This window comes from Acipenser ruthenus, chromosome 35 (assembly GCF_902713425.1).
Source record: "Acipenser ruthenus chromosome 35, fAciRut3.2 maternal haplotype, whole genome shotgun sequence".
Classification (NCBI taxonomy): domain Eukaryota; kingdom Metazoa; phylum Chordata; class Actinopteri; order Acipenseriformes; family Acipenseridae; genus Acipenser; species Acipenser ruthenus.
The window spans coordinates 11,341,081-11,360,190 of record NC_081223.1 but is presented as its reverse complement, the minus strand read 5'-3'; the positions used below and the strand labels follow the sequence as shown (position 1 = coordinate 11,360,190).

Sequence of the window (19,110 nt, the reverse complement as noted above, 5' to 3'; positions counted from 1 at the left end):
ATGAAGAACAGGAACAATGGGAAATCGATTCAGAAAAGGTTAGGGTTAGGGGGTTTTTGGAACTAGTAAACAAAACCGTTTCATTTCGTAAGCTTTTTTTTTTTTTCATGTGTCAAAATCCTTTAGCGAAATGATCGATGTCTCGTTTCCTTCTTTCTACGGCCTGAAGATCTTCCAAAAAATGCTGTCACACAGAATTTGAAGCTGAAACGGCCGCTTCCTGTGCTGTAGGTCACGCAGTTTGATCGCGGTGAATCTGTGAACCGACAGACCGGGAATTGATTCTGTTTTCATTCCCCTCCAGTCACGCCCTCTCGTTCTTCTCTCTGTGCTGAATTTGAAGTCTTGGATTGACTTTATCGAGACCGTTTCTGATTTTAAAGACTTCAATCAAGCCCTCTCTCTTTCCCTTCTCTTTCCGAGGCTGAAGAGAATTATTTGAACCTGTCCTGAACGCTCATGTCATTAAATCCTGGGATCAGCCCAGCTGCCCTTATCTGCACCTTCTCGAGGGGCAGTGATGTATTTTTTACAGCGAGGTGAACGAAACAACACACAGTATTCTAGGTGGGATCTAACTAGGGCATCGAATAATCTTAAATGAGGCTCCAAATTGTGCCCCTAGAGGATGAATCCATCGATTGAGGCTTGGAAACTGAAATCCAGGCTGACCAACAAATCAATTAACTGCATTTGTCATAATAAAAAAAAAAATCAAATAACCTGATTGAGACTGGCATCCTCTAAGCAAAATCCATCAGCGCTTGAGAGAAGCAGAAGCAGCCGGCCAAACCAGACTAGATGAGGAATGCCTTTCACCAGAGGCTTGTCAAAACGCACAGAGACAGCAATGCAGACATGTTAATACATGGTTAAACTTGAGACTGATTTGCAGCTGGGAGGGAGGGAGGGAGGGAGGGAGGTTCTAATACGCGTTGACCCAGCTCCAAGGTCGGACCTCGTGCATGATCCCGCCCCTTGGCCCCCTCTCTCTCTCTGTCCAGGTTTATAAATAGCTACAGCTCCACGATTCTAGCTAGAGGCAGGCAGCATGGGAGTTACACACAGACTTCAAAGTCATGGACCGCTGGGTACCTTCTGTGCTGTGCTGGTGCCTGGCAAAAACTGCTGTAATGGACGGTAAACCAGACCATTGCATGACAGGTTATGAATCACCCCCCCCCCCAACCCCCCCGAAAACATTTCTGAAACAGCAAACAGAGGAATAGTTGGCAATATAAGTTATTTTGTGTGTAGGGGTTTGTGAGGTTCGACCTTGCTAGATAGTGGAGTAGAAAGTACTGAAACACTGGAGCTGGAGTTATCAGGGTTCAAGCGTGGAGCTGAGCTCTTTTATCAAATGAAATAAAGCATTTATTGAGTGTGTTTTAATTGTTATCTCTTTTCAACCCCCCCCCCCCCCCCCGCACAGCTACTCAGGAGACCCGAAGGTTCAGCGAGAGTCCTCCGATCCCACGAGCGAGAGCCAGCTTCCTCTTCCACACCCAGCAACTCCAGAGCGGAGGTCAGCGCGTGACCGCCCCCTGGAGGATATGCCCTGCGGGTGTCCGCTCTGAGCTCGCCAGGGAGAAATCTAACCAATTGCACGAATGTCCTCGATTATTAAGCGGGGTGTGATATTAACCGATGTGATATTAAGCAGGTTTGATTGTCTCTAAAACCACGAGAAATCACAGGGGAAGAGACACAGAACTATAGACTGCAGGCATTAAAAGCCAGCTGACATTTCAAAGGCAGGAGACTGATGCCAGCGCTATTTCAGTGCTCATTACTCTCGGCCATTAGGAGATCCGGTTATCTGCACATCATTTAAAGGCAAAGTACTGCCGGGGATATTGAAAATAAAATGACGCCTTTGCCTTGATGCATCGTTGCCCGTGCCAACTGAGCAAGAAGCTCCTTTGTTTTGCTGGGATGAGATTTTTTTTTTAAAACTGAATGCCCTGCTACTCACCAAAACTCATTTCCTGTAATCGTGGGCTGTCTTCAGAACTGGAGCTGATAACTGTATTTGGTTGGCAGTTGATGTTTGACAGTTTTTTTTTTAAGCAGTTGTGTTTCTATAGAGTAGGGCAAAGTAGCTTTAACTGTCCCGCCAAGCGAATGGGAAATTATTTTATAAAAAGGTTTTGTTAATGGAATTGGAACTGAAAAATAAACAGGAAGTGCCCCCCCCCCCTCAGTCGGGTTGCTAATTTTAATGCCCCCTCCTCATACCTTTCTGTGTCTGAAAATATAAAGGCGCTTTTAGCAGAGTTTAGAGCTGGTTACTTATCGGAGGCTGTGTGGTCCAGTGGTTAAAGAAAAGGGCTTGTAACCAGGAGGTCCCCGGTTCAAATCCCACCTCAACCATTGACTCATTGTGTGACCCTGAGCAAGTCACTTCACCTCCTTGTGCTCCGTCTTTCGGGTGAGATGTAATTGTAAGTGACTCTGCAGCTGATGCATCGTTCACACACCCTAGTCTCTGTAAGTCGCCTTGGATAAAGGCGTCTGCTAAATAAATAATAATAATATTTGTTTTTTTAAGCCTAGCTTAGACATACGAAGCCAGGGTTTGGGGATCAGTTCCCTTTTTCAATTCCTTTTTAAAAGCAGTTCCAATTCCAAGGAGAATTGGAAGGGATATTTTTAGAGACATCACAACCCTTGCTATTTGTTCAGCTGCTTTCATTCAAAGCCAGTTTAACTGACTAATAAACTGTAACTTCAGCCCGTTTCGCACCCGGCACTCCTGCCTGGGTTCCGACCCGGGATCTGGCTACCCGGGTCACAATCCTGCACAGTTTGAAACCACCTCAGACCTGCCAAACCATCGTACTGTTTAAATGCATATTAAAAAAAACGGGAGAAAATCGCAAAATTACCGTCCAAATTATTTATTTCTTAGCAGACACTCTTATCCAGGGTGACTTACAATTGTTACAAGATATCACATTATTTTTACATACAATCACCCATTTATACAGTTGGGTTTTTACTGGAGCAATCTAGGTAAAGTACCTTGCTCAAGGGTACAGCAGCAGTGTCCCCCCCACCTGGGATTGAACCCACGACCCCCCGGTCAAGAGTCCAGAGCCCTAACCACTACTCCACACTGCAAATCTAGCGCTGTTATCTTTTAAAAGGGCTGAAACTAAAACTTAACGTCTACAGCTTAGGATACTGTAATAGGATAGACACTTGACATGAGTTTTTGGTTGGTGATGATGGTGTCGCATTTTCAGTTGTTAATATTTCTACTGTTAGTGAAACGGTACAGTTTTGTGTCGGGATGTTATACTGTGTATCTGACACCAATGCTGGACAGCTAATTTACAGAAATGGTGAGAGAGAGAGAGAGAGAGAGAGAGAGAGAGAGAGAGAGAGAGAGAGAGAGAGAGAGAGTAATTGATTACTAAAAACTTACTATATGTAACTAATTGTTAAAATCACGCGTTTCCAGTGTATAAATGGCTTTTTTTTTCACTATTTCTACTGATTGATGAGTATCCTAGAATTTCTCTCTCTCTCTCTCTCTCTCTCTCTCTCTCTCTTTCTCTCTCTCTCTCTCTACAGTACAATGCTGATACTGAATCGGAGGATACTTCACTTTCTGTGAATAACGAAAATGTTTACGTGTTCCCAGAAAGAATGCTCTTGTGTTTTAAAAGTTAATTGTCCCCATGATCCTCAGCTGCACTTAACCTCGTGCCTGCTGTTTATTCCGGCCAAACAGCAAAACAGAATACGTCATAACGAAAAGGTTTACGTCATTCACGCTTCGTTTCTCTAATGGGACGTACATACCGTGTCGCGTTTAGCTGTTTTCCTTTTTAAAACAACAATACTAATAAAATGTTATTTCCATGTGTATTGTAAATCTTAAAAATAATAAAACAGGGCGTTTTTTTTTTTTCTCGAGACACAGGCGTCTTGTGTGTTTTGTGTTCAATTAAAAAGCTAATGAAACTCAAATGTTTCTCTCTGCCAATAAAGCCAACTTTCCAGATTTTTTTTTAAAGAAAAATTTAGTTGTTGCAGAAATTATAGAGCCACGAAGTGGCTGCGTGACTCCAGTCTCCACACCGGGTGAAAAGTCGACAACAGACTAAATATTTTTGGCTTTTTTTTAAGGCATATTTAGTTCTTAAAAAGGTGTTTTACAAAGCGGGGACGTCCCCACAGCGTAGTTTTTTATGGAGTCCCTATCTTTGTGGGGACATTTTCTCAAATTTTGTCCGCACATTGATAGTAATACCTGCCCACACACACACCCACCCGCACAGAAATGAGAACGATTTTGCATTAGATTATTTTTTTGCATTACATCTTATTAATAAAACACTTTTTTTTAATAAGACGGGGATCCGAATGCAATGGGATTATGGTTCTATATTATTGAAGGGCTGAGTGCGTGTGTGTGCGTGCGTGTTTTATTTAATCAGTGTCGTTCGCTATACCGGAGAAGTGATTATCGCCGTGAATAAATGAATAATCTCTTTACCTCCGAATCCGTGACCGCGCACAAAGCATCTGGAACGAGGTAAACTTGAATTTTCCACCCCACCCACTATCCTACTGTACGGAACTTCATAACACTGTACATCTGACTGAGAAAATCCTATTTCTGTGGGAATAAAATGCCAGTTTGCACACAACTTGCGTCATCTTCCTATAGGCGATAATAGTTTTTTTTACAATCACTTTTACGATATATCATGCAAGAGTCAATTTTAAACTATTATTATTATTATCATTATTATTATTATTATTATTATTATTATTATTATTATTATTATTATTATTATTATTATTACGTTAATATAACTCGCCAGTGGGGTATAGTTCAAGCTAATGTTTTTGTCTTAGACTACACTGGGTAGCTGGCCGCTTTTTGAGCTTTCTAATTGAAAACAAACACTCAAAAAGGCTCTTCCGGCAGGAGATCGGCCGCCCTGCGTTATGGCGTAATGTTGTGATTGGTGTTGGCTGTTTAATTCTACCTCTCTCGCCCCTCCGAGCACAGTACAGTACTTAATGCGCTAGCGAGTGGATATATTTAAAGCAAGCACGACTTACTCCCGTCCAGAACGCCTTTAGTTTAGACGATTACCTCGGTCTAAAAACCCTTAGAAAATTGATAAGAAACGAACAAACCAAAAAAAAGGATCACTTGAGTTGCTACCGATGTTGCAATTCAGGAAAATCCACAACAACGCCTTATTTTATTGTCTTAATAATAATAATAATAATAATAATAATAATAATAATAATAATATCACCCCCAGAGACTCGCTTACAGCAATATTACAAATAAGCAGCTAACTACATTTTATTGCATAACGCTCAAACTTGTCTGCATTTGGGTGATGTTACAAAGCCGTGCGCATAGGCTAGCGAAGCTACACCAAAAAAAAAATGTCTTTGCAAATAATACAACACAGCTGTCAAAACTTAACCTTCCTGGCTGTTTGTCAGACCAGCGCTTCTACTGCAATCGCGTTTAAAGGGAGCGGTACTTCGAGCACAGAGAAGACACGCACCAACTTGAGCAGGAGTTAGGAGCGCATGCCATTGCAGCTGCAGCGGGACCCTAAGAGACAAACAAGACGGTGCACGCATCAGCCTTCTCGGGCCAATGCAACGCGGAGGTGCCGTGACAATAAATCACATATACAGCTATAAAACCCGGGCTCTAATGGGAAGCTCCCACTGTCCCTGCTTTTTAAAACTCGATTAAAAACACGTTTGCACAATCTAGTTTTAGATCTTAAACTGTTTTCTTACCCTGTCTTTGACTGACTTGCGTTGCTTGTTATTTTTAATGCTTGGGTAATATTTAAGCATGTTTGCATCCTTTTCAAAGAGCTGTTGCGGCGATCTGCGATGAAAGGCGCTATATAACTATAAAGATGTGTCGGAGCGCGTTTGTGTCAGTCCTAATGTAAACAAAAGCCGCGATGCATTTTAAAAGGCTTGTCCGTCTGTAAACAATGTTGTTTTCAAATTGGGAGGGGAAGTAATGGATTACCGTACATCGTGCTTAATAATAGTATGCACGCTTTCCAATATGTATCACATAGAATTAAACGCTTACCCTTCTAGCGATCCGTTTTCTTTTCTAAAGGATGAATAAATCCAGCATTTGTTTCGTCCCAGAAAAGCCGCACCACAAAGATGAGAGTCAAGTCTGTTGCTGGTAAGATAAGTTGTAATCCTCAGCCGTGCAGAGACAAGGAAAAGAAAAACACACACACACACAAAAGAGAGAGCAAGCCGGACGCCCGCCGCTTCTTTCAGTGTAACTGATACAAAACAAGACCGAGCAAAATCTGACACGAAAAACACATTCCAGCAGGGGCCACGCCTTCCGCAGACGAGAAGCCAATCAGAAAGCAGGAGAGAGAGACCAAATGTTCCATGCCAGAGCAGGCCCCGCCCTCGTGTGTGTGTGTGTGTGTGTGTGTGTGTGTGTGTGTGTGTGTGTGCGTGCGTGCGTGCGTGCGTGTGTGTGTGTGTGTGTGTGTGTGTGTGTGTGTGTGTGCGTGTGTGTGTGTGTGTGTGTGTGTGTGTGTGTGTGTTTAATAATGTTCCATATTTTAACTGTTTAGCGTCCGCTGGCAGTGCAAATATTGGGACAAAGCCTGTTTATTGACTAATTTTGACTTTTTTTTTATTATTTTTTTAAAGATTTTTGGCTGCCATAAGAGTTGGAAAGCGGCACAAGGGATATATATATATATATATAATTTCTTTGGCTGATGTAGCAGATGACGTACATGGAAGAGATCTTTGATTCTTGTGCCAGTTATGACAAAATTAAGGCTTTTAAGACTTTTTGTTATTAATATTATTGAGAAGAATAGATCTAGTAACGCTACCCAGCTGGATAATAATATTAAAACTGGTCTTTACTTTTAAAGGCATCCTAACCACGTTTTTAAAATCCATTTTCTGACCTTTATTACAGTACTTGAAACTCACACTAGCCCCTGCTGCTGCTGCTGCACCCAGTCCTGGGGTTCAGAGCTCCCCTCAATGAAGTCTATTATTATTATTAATATTGAAATGATCAGGAGCCAGGAGTTTGAGCAGGGTTAGAAACTCACACTAGCCCTGCTGCTGCTGCTGCTGCACCCAGTCCTGGGGTTCAGAGCTCCCCTCAATGAAGTCTATTATTATTATTAATATTGAAATGATCAGGAGCCAGGAGTTTGAGCAGGGTTAGAAACTCACACTAGCCCTGCTGCTGCTGCTGCTGCACCCAGTCCTGGGGTTCAGAACTCCCCTCAATGAAGTCTATTATTATTAATATTGAAATGATCAGGAGCCAGGAGTTTGACCGTGTTCAGAAACTCACACTAGCCCTGCTGCTGCTGCTGCACCCAGTCCTGGGGTTCAGAACTCAATGAAGTCTAGTATTATTATTATTAACATTGAAATGATCAGGAGCCAGGAGTTTGAGCAGGGTTACAAACTCACACTTGCCCTGCTGCTGCTGCTGCTGCACCCAGCCCTGGGGTTCAGAGCTCCCCTCAATGAAGTCTATTATTATTAATATTGAAATGATCAGGAGCCAGGAGTTTGAGCAGGGTTAGAAACTCACACTAGCCCTGCTGCTGCTGCTGCTGCACCCAGTCCTGGGGTTCAGAACTCCCCTCAATGAAGTCTATTATTATTAATATTGAAATGATCAGGAGCCAGGAGTTTGACCGTGTTCAGAAACTCACACTAGCCCTGCTGCTGCTGCTGCTGCACCCAGTCCTGGGGTTCAGAACTCAATGAAGTCTATTATTATTATTATTAATATTGAAATGATCAGGAGCCAGGAGTTTGAGCAGGGTTACAAACTCACACTAGCCCTGCTGCTGCTGCTGCTGCTGCACCCTGTCCTGGGGTTCAGAGCTCCCCTCAATGAAGTCTAGTATTATTAACATTGAAATGATCAGGAGCCAGGAGTTTGAACTCACACTAGCCCTGCTGCACTCAGAGTGCCAGCGCCATCTAATGGACAGCAGTCTATTACCAGCAAAATCAAAACTTAATGCGAAGTAGCTGTTCACTAGATGGCGCTGTAAGATTCAGTATTACTAACTGAACCTCATCTCTCGGAGTCTTTGTCTTTTATATTAGCTTTAGTACTTCCAGCATCCCATAGGAAAAGAAATTGAAAAAGGGCTTTCCTTTTTAGCAATATAAAGCTAACCAACAGCGTCTCATTTAAAACAATAACTGACGGGCAGTCATGTTTGCGCGTGGTGGTGTTTTATGGCTGCAGGCGACAGTTTTTATAATGAAAAGCGAAATTGTAATATTGATGTGACAAGGGGCGCAAGATTGATAGACGAACTGGAGTCTGGCAAGTTATTGATATGCTGATCTCGATTTTAATGGAAGTGTGGGTTACTATTATCAAGCCCCAAGCAATACTCGATATTAATATTTTTCCGTGGCTAGCTGTTCACAGCGACGGATTAAAAAATATAATAATAACAACGACATTAAATCATACAGTAACGTTTTTCTTGAAGGCCACTTGCAAAATAATTTTAGCTAACAAAATTATTCCATAAAACTTAAAGGTAGCCTTTTTTTCCAGGTATACAGCTGTTTGAAAGACTTTGGAAGCGTAACAGTGTGATTGATCGTGTGACTCTGCTGGAGGCATCCCTGCATCGAAAATTTCAGTGACGGACGTTTCTGTCTTACGAACCACAGCCTCCTTTCGCAAGGGGTTCGTGACTCTGTGCTTCAGCTGTAAGCGACACAACGTTGTATTAATTTACTAGGTGTGCGGTTTATTAAGCCCGCTGGAATATCACACGCTCGCCCGTGCGTTCCTGATAAATGAGATTTATCAGCCGGGAGACAGTCATTTCTTCAAAGCCTTGCATTTTCTGCATGTCATCTGTGCGGTCATGTGCTTTGTAAATCTTACAACACAAGCAATACAATCTTTGTTTGTGTTACAATCACGGCGCCTAAAAACCGATCCATAAACAGAGAGCCATCGAGGTCGGATAGGCAGGCTAGCGGTTAGAGCAGAGGGAGGCTGTTCAGAGAGTAGAAGAGCCTCCCTTTCTCTTTCTCTGCTCCACTAGCACAGAGCAGAGGGAGGCTGTTCAGAGAGTATAAGAGCCTCCCTTTCTCTTTCTCTGCTCCACCAGCACAGAGCAGAGGGAGGCTGTTCAAAGAGCATAAGAGCCTCCCTTTCTCTTTCTCTTTCTCTGCTCCACCAGCACAGAGCAGAGGGAGGCTGTTCAGAGAGTAGAAGAGCCTCCCTTTCTCTTTCTCTGCTCCACCAGCACAGAGCAGAGGGAGGCTGTTCAGAGAGTAGAAGAGCCTCCCTTTCTCTTTCTCTGGTCCATCAACACAGAGCAGAGGGAGACTGTTCATAGAGTACAAAGTCCGAAATTGAAAATTAATATTATTATTAGTATTTGAATGACAAAAAACAACAACGACGAAAAACTCCTCCTTTTTTGTATCCCTAACTGATACGTAATGTTGTGGACTGTTTTGTTTTTTTAAAATGTGACCAATCTCAAATTGTGTGTTACTATCACCAGCAAGGTACAGTCCACTCGCTTCGAAGGAATAGCGCCTTCACGCACGCCTACTCGCCTGTGATAAGGAAATCTTCGCTAAATCAAGGGCTCAACCCAAAGCATGGTCCAGTTTATTATATAAAACGACTCCAGGGGCGTAACTGACATGAGCGCAATCTACTGTTCACTGAGCGCAAACCCGAAGTTCGTCTGCATACGTCGTTTTTTATAGTTTTTTTTTAAGAGTTTTTTTTTGTTTGTTTTTTAAAACAGGAGTTTGATTTAGGAGCTCAAATGTTAAGGGTTCTGTCCTGGTGCTATAAAATCTAATTCGCTCCTCCGAAGATGGGTCAGCAAAGCTTCAGGACCTCCAATAAACGTCTTAAAATAATGAATGACGTCAGATGGTAGACTTTTTTTTTTTTTCTCGTTGCTAAACTACAGCGCTGGGTAAAAGAGATGCGAGGCAAGATATATTAAAAAAAGTATTTAACCTTGTAATGCCCATGTTTGTTTTTTTTTAACGGTTTTATTTATGTAACTATACAGCTACAGGCAAACGTTTTTCATCACCTAGGATTTTAGGATTGAGATGAATTATTTATAGTTAACATCATGTAATCAAAGAAACTGATTTCGCAAACGTCTACCGGAAGCCATCATAGTAGTACAGCAGTATTTCATGTTAGATTTCGAAATGTCACATTTTTCAATTTGTATCAGTTTTTCGTTAAGTATATGGAAAACTACAAAGCAGAATGAAATTCAATATGTTAACGAAACATTCAAAGGGGAGAGGGCTATCTATTCCTGAGTGGGGGGGGGGGGGGGGGGGGACTGCGATTCCTAAAAAATGAGAACATTTTGGGGTACCACTTACTGCACTTGTGAGGCGACTTGATCTTTGTAATCCTTTGCATTTATTTAGGAGGTGATTAGCTATTCGGAGATAGACAGGATATTTAGTAAGAAGCCCACGTGTAATAAAACCCATTGTGTGAAGGGAAGGTGGCACAATTATGACTTTTCAAGCCCCCTCTTACCTCAACCCGTCATCAGCGTGTTTTCCCCTGAAGTCTACGTATTAAAATTCGCGTTGTTTACCGACAGAAACACTTAAAAGATTCGTCCTGTTTTATTTACGCCGCTTCAATGAAGAGGCAATTTGGGGTTCTGACGCTTTTTAAAAAACATTAAACTCGTGTAACTATAGCAACGGACCCCCTTCTCTTCCCCTGTACCCAAACTGTGAATCGTTGATGAATTGCTGAGGAGATTTTCATCAGTCACAAGCTCGTTTCGGTTCCTAGTTTTGTAACAGATCTAATCAGTTGTTCTGCCCCGGTTGTCAAATTACAAAAGACACGAATATGAGCTACCGGTCTATTTATTTATTTATTTATTTATTGATTTTTAGTTCCGGCCAAAAGTTTAGCATCACTCTAATTTTGCTTCATAAAGGAAACCCGCTGAATAATGTTTCGTTAACATATTGAATTATACATATCAGCGCTTTGTATAGTTCCCCCCCCATATAGGCCTACTTAACGAAAAACTGACAACAATTGAAAAAATGTGACGTTTCGAAATCAAATACTGTTCTGTATGACCTCCTGAGTTTTTTTTTTGTGATATCATTATTTTAGTTTCTTTGTTAACATGATGTCAAATGAAACGACATGATGTTCATATAGAGAGAGAGAGAGAGAGAGAGAGGAAGGGAGAGAGGGAGAGAGAGAGAGAGAGAGGGAGGGAGGGAGGGGGAGGGAGGGGGAGAGAGAAAGAGAGAGGGAGGGGGAGAGAGAAAGAGAGAGAGGGAGGGAGGGGGAGAGAGAGAGAGAGGGAGAAGAGAGAGAGAAGAAGAGAGAGGGAGGGGGAGAGAGAGGGAGAAGAGATAGGGAGGGGAGAGAGAGGGAGAGAGAGAGAGAGAGAGGGAGGGAGGGGGAGGGAGAAAGAGAGAGAGGGAGGGGGAGAGAGGGAGGGGGAGAGAGAGAGAGAGGGAGGGGGAGAGAGAAAGAGAGGGAGGGAGGGGGAGAGAGAGAGGGAGAGAGAGAGAGGGAGAAAGAGAGAGAGAGAGGGAGAGAGAGAGAGGGAGGGAGAGAGAGAGAGAGGGAGGGGGAGAGAGAGAAAGAGAGAGAGAGAGAGAGAGAGAGAGAAGAGAGAGGGAGGGAGAGAGAGAGAGAGAGGGAGGGGGAGAGAGAAAGAGAGGGAGAGAGAGAGAGAGAAGAGAGAGGGAGGGGGAGAGAGAGAGAGAGGTAGGGGGAGAGAGAAAGAGAGGGAGGGAGGGGGAGAGAGAGGGAGAGAGAGAGGGAGAAAGAGAGAGAGGGAGAGAGAGAGAGGGAGGGAGGGAGAGAGAGAGAGAGAGAGAAGGAGGGGGAGAGAGAAAGAGAGAGAGAGAGAGAGGGAGGGGGGAGAGAGAGAAAGAGAGAGAGAGGGAGAGAAGAGAGGGAGAAAGAGAGAGAGAGAGACGCGCGCGGGCTGGAGGGCGGCGACGGAGGGCGCGTGCGGCGCGCTAGAGCGAGAGCCGCGCGCGAGAGCTCGCGCTCGAGCGAGCGCGCGCGGCGGGAGGCGAGCGCGCGGCTCGAGCGCCAGCGAGAGAGAGCGAGATACCTGAGCCCGGTAAGACCGTGAAATGTGTTTCCCTTGTCAGCCGCGGGAAATTAATTAAACAATTCATTTTCGCTCTGAAGAGTGTCTCTATGAGTGATAATGAACAAAACAGCCGTCAAATAAACAGCCGTGTTGGTAAATGAGACTCAAGTGTTTTTAAATGCTGGTGTGCGTGCGATATTATTAAGCAGCTCTTGTAATGGAACCCAACTGTGCGTTGAGACGAGAGAGAAGCGGAGTCCGCGGTGCTTGTTTTCAATCGATAACGTTATGAGTTTTTTTATGGATTGGCCATCGTAAACAACCAATATTAGCTGCACATTGTTTGCAAACTGTAATGTATATATAGCTCCAAGAGCCAGCTGCCCAACGTTTCGATATGTTGTGCATATCTTTCTCAAGGGAGCCTGTGTTTGAATCAAAACATTGGACGTATTTATAGGTTTTTGACGGCATGACAGCTACTTGTTATTGTTCATATTCAAATCCATGATTTATTCTTACATGATGTAATGGTGTTCTATATAGTGTGACATCATTTTTACTTCTATCTATTAAATCTGTATTAATTCTAATTAACATTATTTTATATAAACTTGTATTTATATAGGTTCCTAGAATTTTAGGGTTTAGAGATAATTCACGCACACACGCACGCACGCACGCACGCACGCACATATATATGAACATCATTTTTTTATTTAACATCATGTAATCAAAGAAACTACAAAATGATACAAAAAAAACTACAAAAAGAATGCCATATAAGCAGTATGGTATTTGAAAAACAACCGTGTCATTGCCCGGTCCGTGCGCGCCATCAATCGAGCCATTGTTATCTCTCAGCTGGATTACAGCTGCTTCTGAACCCACAGGATTCCCAGATAATGAGACACTGTCAGATCCAGGGCTGTGTGGGTCCTGTCTCCTGTCCCCGTCATTCCTGTCTTTGGTAGGTATCTGCGTGAACTAGCTGTGAAATATTTCGCCTGCAAAAATGGGCTGATTTCCTGGGGAATTATTTGTCACGCTAATCCCAGATGTCTTTTCCGTGGCACAGCCATGTGCAAGTGTCTTAAAACACCTCCAGGTTTGTCATTGAAATCCTTTCTATACCTGCCTGCATGGAAACCTCCGGGTGGGAGAATTTCAATCTCCGCTCAGTAATCAGGGATATAGAAACACACTCGTGTGTGAAAATGTCAGACCGCTTTGTGCTTTAATTAGGCTTCTTAAACCACTTCTAAAAAAAGTCTCCTGTGTTTTATGATTGATGTTGCCTACTATGCCTGTGGCAGACAGCTAAAACTGAAGAGCTCCGTGCCTCAAGCCTGCCCTGGACTGGAGGGAGCACCCTTTCTCTTAGGGGGGGTGAGGGAGGGAGGGAGGGAGCAGTTCAGTCTCCGTGCCTCAAGCCTGCCCTGGACTGGAGGGAGCACCCTTTCTCTTAGGGGGGTGAGGTAGGGAGGGAGGGAGCAGTTCAGTCTCCGTGCCTCAAGCCTGCCCTGGACTGGAGGGAGCACCCTTTCTCTTAGGGGGGTGAGGGAGGGAGGGAGGGAGGGAGCAGCTCTCTGTTTTGTGACACAGCATACACTTCCTGCAGGCGGTTCCGTTTGTGCCCTAACAAACTTCATTTGAACCCAAGCCTGGAGTTGAAGACTACACCAGTCGACTGAGGAGAAGATGATACAATTACACAGTGAAGTCCAATGATATGCTTGACTAAGCCGGAAAGCGGAGAGCATTTCTTGAGGTGAGGTTTGTTTTAATGATTGAAGCTTCCCTCTGGATTGCGTTACCCAGACTGGCAGCTGCAGTTCAGCTAAGATATTAATATTTGAATTCTCAGCTCACGCTTGAATATAATAAAATAAAAGCAGCTTGTATAAGCGTCTGCCTCGCTGTGACTGGTTCTTTGCTCAATGCCTCGGACTAGAGGCAGGCTTGTACTGTATTTGCCTTTTAAACATCATTCAATCAGGATACTACTTGAATTAAAAAGAATGACAGACGCAGATACGTGACATTCGCAAAACATCCCGCACACCCAAAAAAATGGGTTATGTTTAACTGGTACTAACCCTAATGATTTTATTGCTTATAATTTCAAACACGATCTTAAAATAACTTTAACTTCCATAAATTTGCACAGTCATTTTGCAGTTTAACCCCTGCGCTCCCCTGACTGTGTGACTCCCCCCTGCACACCACGCGGCCGTGCCTTTACCAGGGGAGACCCTCGGGGACCCCTGCGCTCTCCTGACTGTGTGTGACTCCCCCCTGCACACCACGCGGCCGTGCCTTTACCAGGGGAGACCCTCGGGGACCCCTGCGCTCCCCTGACTGTGTGACACCCCCCTGCACACCACGCGGCCGTGCCTTTACCAGGGGAGACCCTCGGGGACCCCTCACAAACTAAATTTTGTTGGTTACCTCTGACTGGTTCTTATTAGGAGGATTCTCTGTCTAAATCCCCAGCCTCGTTTTCAAAAGCATAAAATTGCCTTGATGCATCGATAATGCACCACTCTGCTGAGTGAATAAGGATGCTTGTATTCTGACAGGCTGCTGTAGCTGCTGTAGAGAGGGCAGGGTGGATGCGGTGCCCAAGCTCTGTTTCCTTTTTATTGATTCAAATTTTCCACCGTGTCGTCCTGTTGAGGTAATCTGCTTTCTTGCATTCAAGAACCGACTTTAGCAAGAGAAACAACAATGTCAGATTGGAGGAGGCAAAGTGGTGTAATCATGCAACTGGAAAATGGAGACTGCTCCCTCCCTCCCTCCCTCACCTCCCCTAAGAGAAAGGGTGCTCCCTCCAGTCCAGGGCAGGCTTGAGGCACGGAGACTGAACTGCTCCCTCCCTCCCTCCCTCACCCCCCTAAGAGAAAGGGTGCTCCCTCCAGTCCAAGGCAGGCTTGAGGCACGGAGTCTGAACTGCTCCCTGCCTCCCTCCCTCACCCCCCTAAGAGAAAGGGTCCTCCCTCCAGTCCAAGGCAGGCTTGAGGCACGGAGTCTGAACTGCTCCCTGCCTCCCTCCCTCACCCCCCTAAGAGAAAGGGTGCTCCCTCCAGTCCAGGGCAGGCTTGAGGCACGGAGACTGAACTGCTCCCTGCCTCCCTCCCTCACCCCCCTAAGAGAAAGGGTGCTCCCTCCAGCCCAGGGCCGACAGCGATATTTCATTGAGCCGGCATTCCAACCAATAGGAAATCCACGTTACCTGGCTGGAGGAAAAGCGACGCAGGTCGGTCCGCACCCCTACCGTCTCATTTTATCTTGGCGAAAGTCATCATGAACTTAAAAAACATCTACTCTCATGTTTTGAAAGTCATGGATACGTGGCGATCTGAAACCGCATGCGTCAGAGACCGCTGAAACTCTGCACGGGTGAGGAGGGATTTTGTTAAAAGCTTGCCTCATGGAGTCCACTGAATGTTTTTTTAGCCTCAGAGGCTGAAAAACAAGCTAAGCATGATAATCGCACCTCATCATGTCGATCACCGGGAAATGGTTGCAATTCCTGCCCTTGCTTTATCCATGTCCGTAAAACCGGTCAAGTGACATTTTAAGATGAGCTCAGAGCGCAGCCATCTGATCATGTTGGGATGTTTTGTGTTTGTCTGTCAGCTTTAGAAAGAGCGTTGCTTAAACAGATTATTATTATTATTTATTTCTTAGCAGACGCCCTTATCCAGGGCGACTTACAATTGTTACAAGATATCACATTATTTTTACATACAATTATACAGTTGGGTTTTTACTGGAGCAATCTAGGTAAAGTACCTTGCTCAAGGGTACAGCAGCAGTGTCCCCCACCTGGGATTGAACCCACGACCCTCGGGTCAAGAGTCCAGAGCCCTAACCACTACTCCACACTGCTGCTCCACACTGATGTGGGACTTTTTTGTCTGACAGGCGAGAAATTGCACAGTTTAAAAAAATGAACAGCTTGAAAACATATTTTTGTGTTGCAAAAAAGAGTACATAATGTACAATTCAAAACAAATGGGACTTTTTAAAGAGGAACTGCATATTACACGACAATGGGGAGATTTAACGGAAATCCGAGGTTAAAAAAATACAGCTTTAAATTATAAAATACAGAAGAAAAAAGACTCATGTATGCTTTATAGGGCTTGATCCTCATTATGAGAGGCATTAAAATGAATCCCAGTGGAGCTGGTGACTCAGTGTGGCCGTCAGGGGAAAATTCAAATCAGAGTATTCATTTTTCCAGGGGAATTGAAACCCAAACAGTTTTCATAAAAATCACGATCTCTTATAAACAAGCTCGTGTGAGTCAGTCCATCCGTGAGGATTGGGGATAGAGGATAAAGAGAAACACAATATCCTGCCGTTTGAAATAATTCACTTGCTCTTTGGGGACCAGAGTGCTTCATTCCTTAGGCTGGAAACGACTCAATGGACTTAAAACCTTTTCTTATTTGATCTCCCTAGCATTTACGTGGCTCATTATCTGAGTTAGTTCAGACAGACGGAGACAATAAAATAATTAAAACAAATTCACTTCAAGTAAGGACACTTGCAGGACGCTAAGCCTTTTAATTGAGATGTAATGTATTTCACTCAAAAGGTAAATAAGGATCTTTCTATTTTCCCATGTTCCCATGTGTTGCTACAACTGTTTACGTAAGGTGTGGGTGGGGTTTTAATTTTTTTTTTTTACATTTTGACCACTTTTTTAAACTTTTAAATTGCGTTCCCTGCCTCAAGATGGCTTCCCATGTACCCGCATGGACCTCTCAGAACTACATTTCCCATCATCCTCCTCCTGCTCACTTACGTAACTGAGATGGATTTGCCAGTGAGCAGGAGGATGATGGGAAATGTAGTTCTGAGAAACACATGAGAGGCCACCTTGGAGCTGTAATAGAAACAGCCAGAGAGCACTGCAATTTAAAAATTAAAAAAAGCAACACATGGGAGCATTTTCTTTCTTTAACACCCTGACAGCTTTTCACACTGATAACTTTATCAAAGTCTGCTTCAAAGCTCTTTTTGAAATGTCTGCTCTTGTGCGCTGCTAGTTGCAGGATTATTACCCACGTTGTCAAACAGGTAACGCAGCGAGAGCGATCCCTGACGCGGTACAGAATTGAAAACGATATTAAGACAACTTAGTCTAATTTTGTTACCCGCTAAAGTTAAGTCTAAACTGAGCTGTTAATAATTCTGCACATACAGTCCTCAGATGCTTTTGTGACGTCTCAATATAAGAGAAACCAAAGCCTCAAAATGATCCATTTCTTGGTGTTTTTTTTCCTCTCCCTGCAGTGCTGATAAAGAGGCTTCGTTTTCTGTGCGTTGAGCTTCATAGCTGGTGTGAACTTTGCTCTGATCACAGGAAACGTGTCTCACTTACTCGGCTGTCCTCAAAACAGGACGCGGCCGTTTGTAGCCAAAAGGAAGGATTTGAATTTTTCTCTGTGAAGAAATATTGATTTTCCAGCAGTATAAACATATTTCCGCTCTGTATAATTTGCCAGATGGCAGAACTCATGTTCTCTCATTAGATATCTTTCAACCTCAATGTAACGCAATTACAAAAAAGGCAATCAATGCTAGTCAACATTGTATAATTTACAGCGATAAATAGAGTCAAAATTGCATCTACAATTACAGTAATTGGGCTTATGTAACCAAACAGTTTGATCAAGACTTTATGCATGACTTTCTACCAGCAATTACCCACCTAAGATTCTGTACTTTTCTGCTTACTAGGGAGAAGCAAAACTCTGTGTTTTCCAATGATAAGGACCTGAACTGAAGTTCAGCGAGCATCCCTCGATCCCCAAGCCAATCTTTAAACCCAGGAGCTCTGCAGCCGGTGTGAGCTACCGCCCCCTGGAGGACGGAGGCCAGCCCTGCAGGTGTCCGCTTTGAAATCACCTAGGGACTGGCCAGCAGGGGTAAATAAATCCACGTCCTGTGTTAGCGTGTTAGCAAGCTTGTATAAACCTTTACTATCAAACCAAAGGCAACCTCATCCCATTGTAGATGTCCTTGTGCTAGCACTGCCCCTGTCTGCCTGTCTGCATTGCCATTGAAGATCATTGAGGGTATAGTCAGCACACTGGGGTCCCATTCTACCAGCCTCACCCCATTGTAGCTGCCCTATACTTGAGCTACCATCGCCCCTCAGTGTAATACAAAACCGTTGCCATTGTAGTGCCCCTGTCTGTCTGTCTGTCTGTCTGCATTGCCATTGAAGATCATTGAGGGTATAGTGAGCACACTGTGGTCCCATTCTACCAGCCTCACCCCATTGTAGCTGCCCTATACTTGTGCTAGCATAACCCCTCAGTGTAATACAGAACCATTGCCATTGTAGTGCCCCTGTCTGTCTGTCTGCCATTGAAGATCATTTAGGGTATAGTCAGCACACTGTGGTCCCATTCTACCAGCCTCACCCCATTGTAGCTGCCCTATACTTGAGCTACCATCGCCCCTCAGTGTAATACAGAACCATTGCCATTGTAGTGCCCCTGTCTCTCTGTCTGTCTGTCTCTCTGTCTGTCTGTCTGCTCTTATTGTATTACTTGTATTGTAACGCTTGAAATGTTTTTGCTTACGATTGTAAGTCGCCCTGGATAAGGGCGTCTGCTAAGAAATAAATAATAATAATAATTGCCATTGAAGATCATTGGGGAAGGGTATAGTTAGCACACTTTGGTCCCATTCTACCAGCCTCACCCCATTGTAGCTGCCCTATACTTGTGCTACCATCACCCCTCAGTGTAATACAGAACCATTGCCATTGCAGTGCCCCTGTCTGTCTGTCTGTCTGTCTGTCTGCCATTGAAGATCATTGGGGAAGGGTATAGTGAGCACACTGTGGTCCCATTCTTCCAGCCTCATTGCAGCTGCCCCTTGTGCTAACATTGCCCATTAGTACTGCTGCAAAGCCAACGTCTGCCATTTTGATAGGGAG

At 44.1% G+C, this 19,110-nt stretch overlaps 1 protein-coding gene across 5 annotated transcripts in view; it reads right to left on the bottom strand.

The window, feature by feature from the left end:
* Positions 1 to 6,324, bottom strand: part of LOC117395398 (semaphorin-6D) — a 58,009-nt gene extending 51,685 nt beyond the window's left edge. For 4 of the 5 annotated variants that reach the window (XM_059007671.1, XM_059007673.1, XM_059007674.1 and 1 more), the window contains exon 1: positions 6,101 to 6,323. The gene's annotated coding sequence lies outside the window, so the exon portion shown is untranslated. Of the gene's footprint in view, positions 1 to 6,100 lie in introns of all 5 variants that reach the window. The other variant, XM_059007672.1, reaches the window with a different exon arrangement.
* Between the last annotated feature and the right edge of the window lie 12,786 nt (positions 6,325 to 19,110).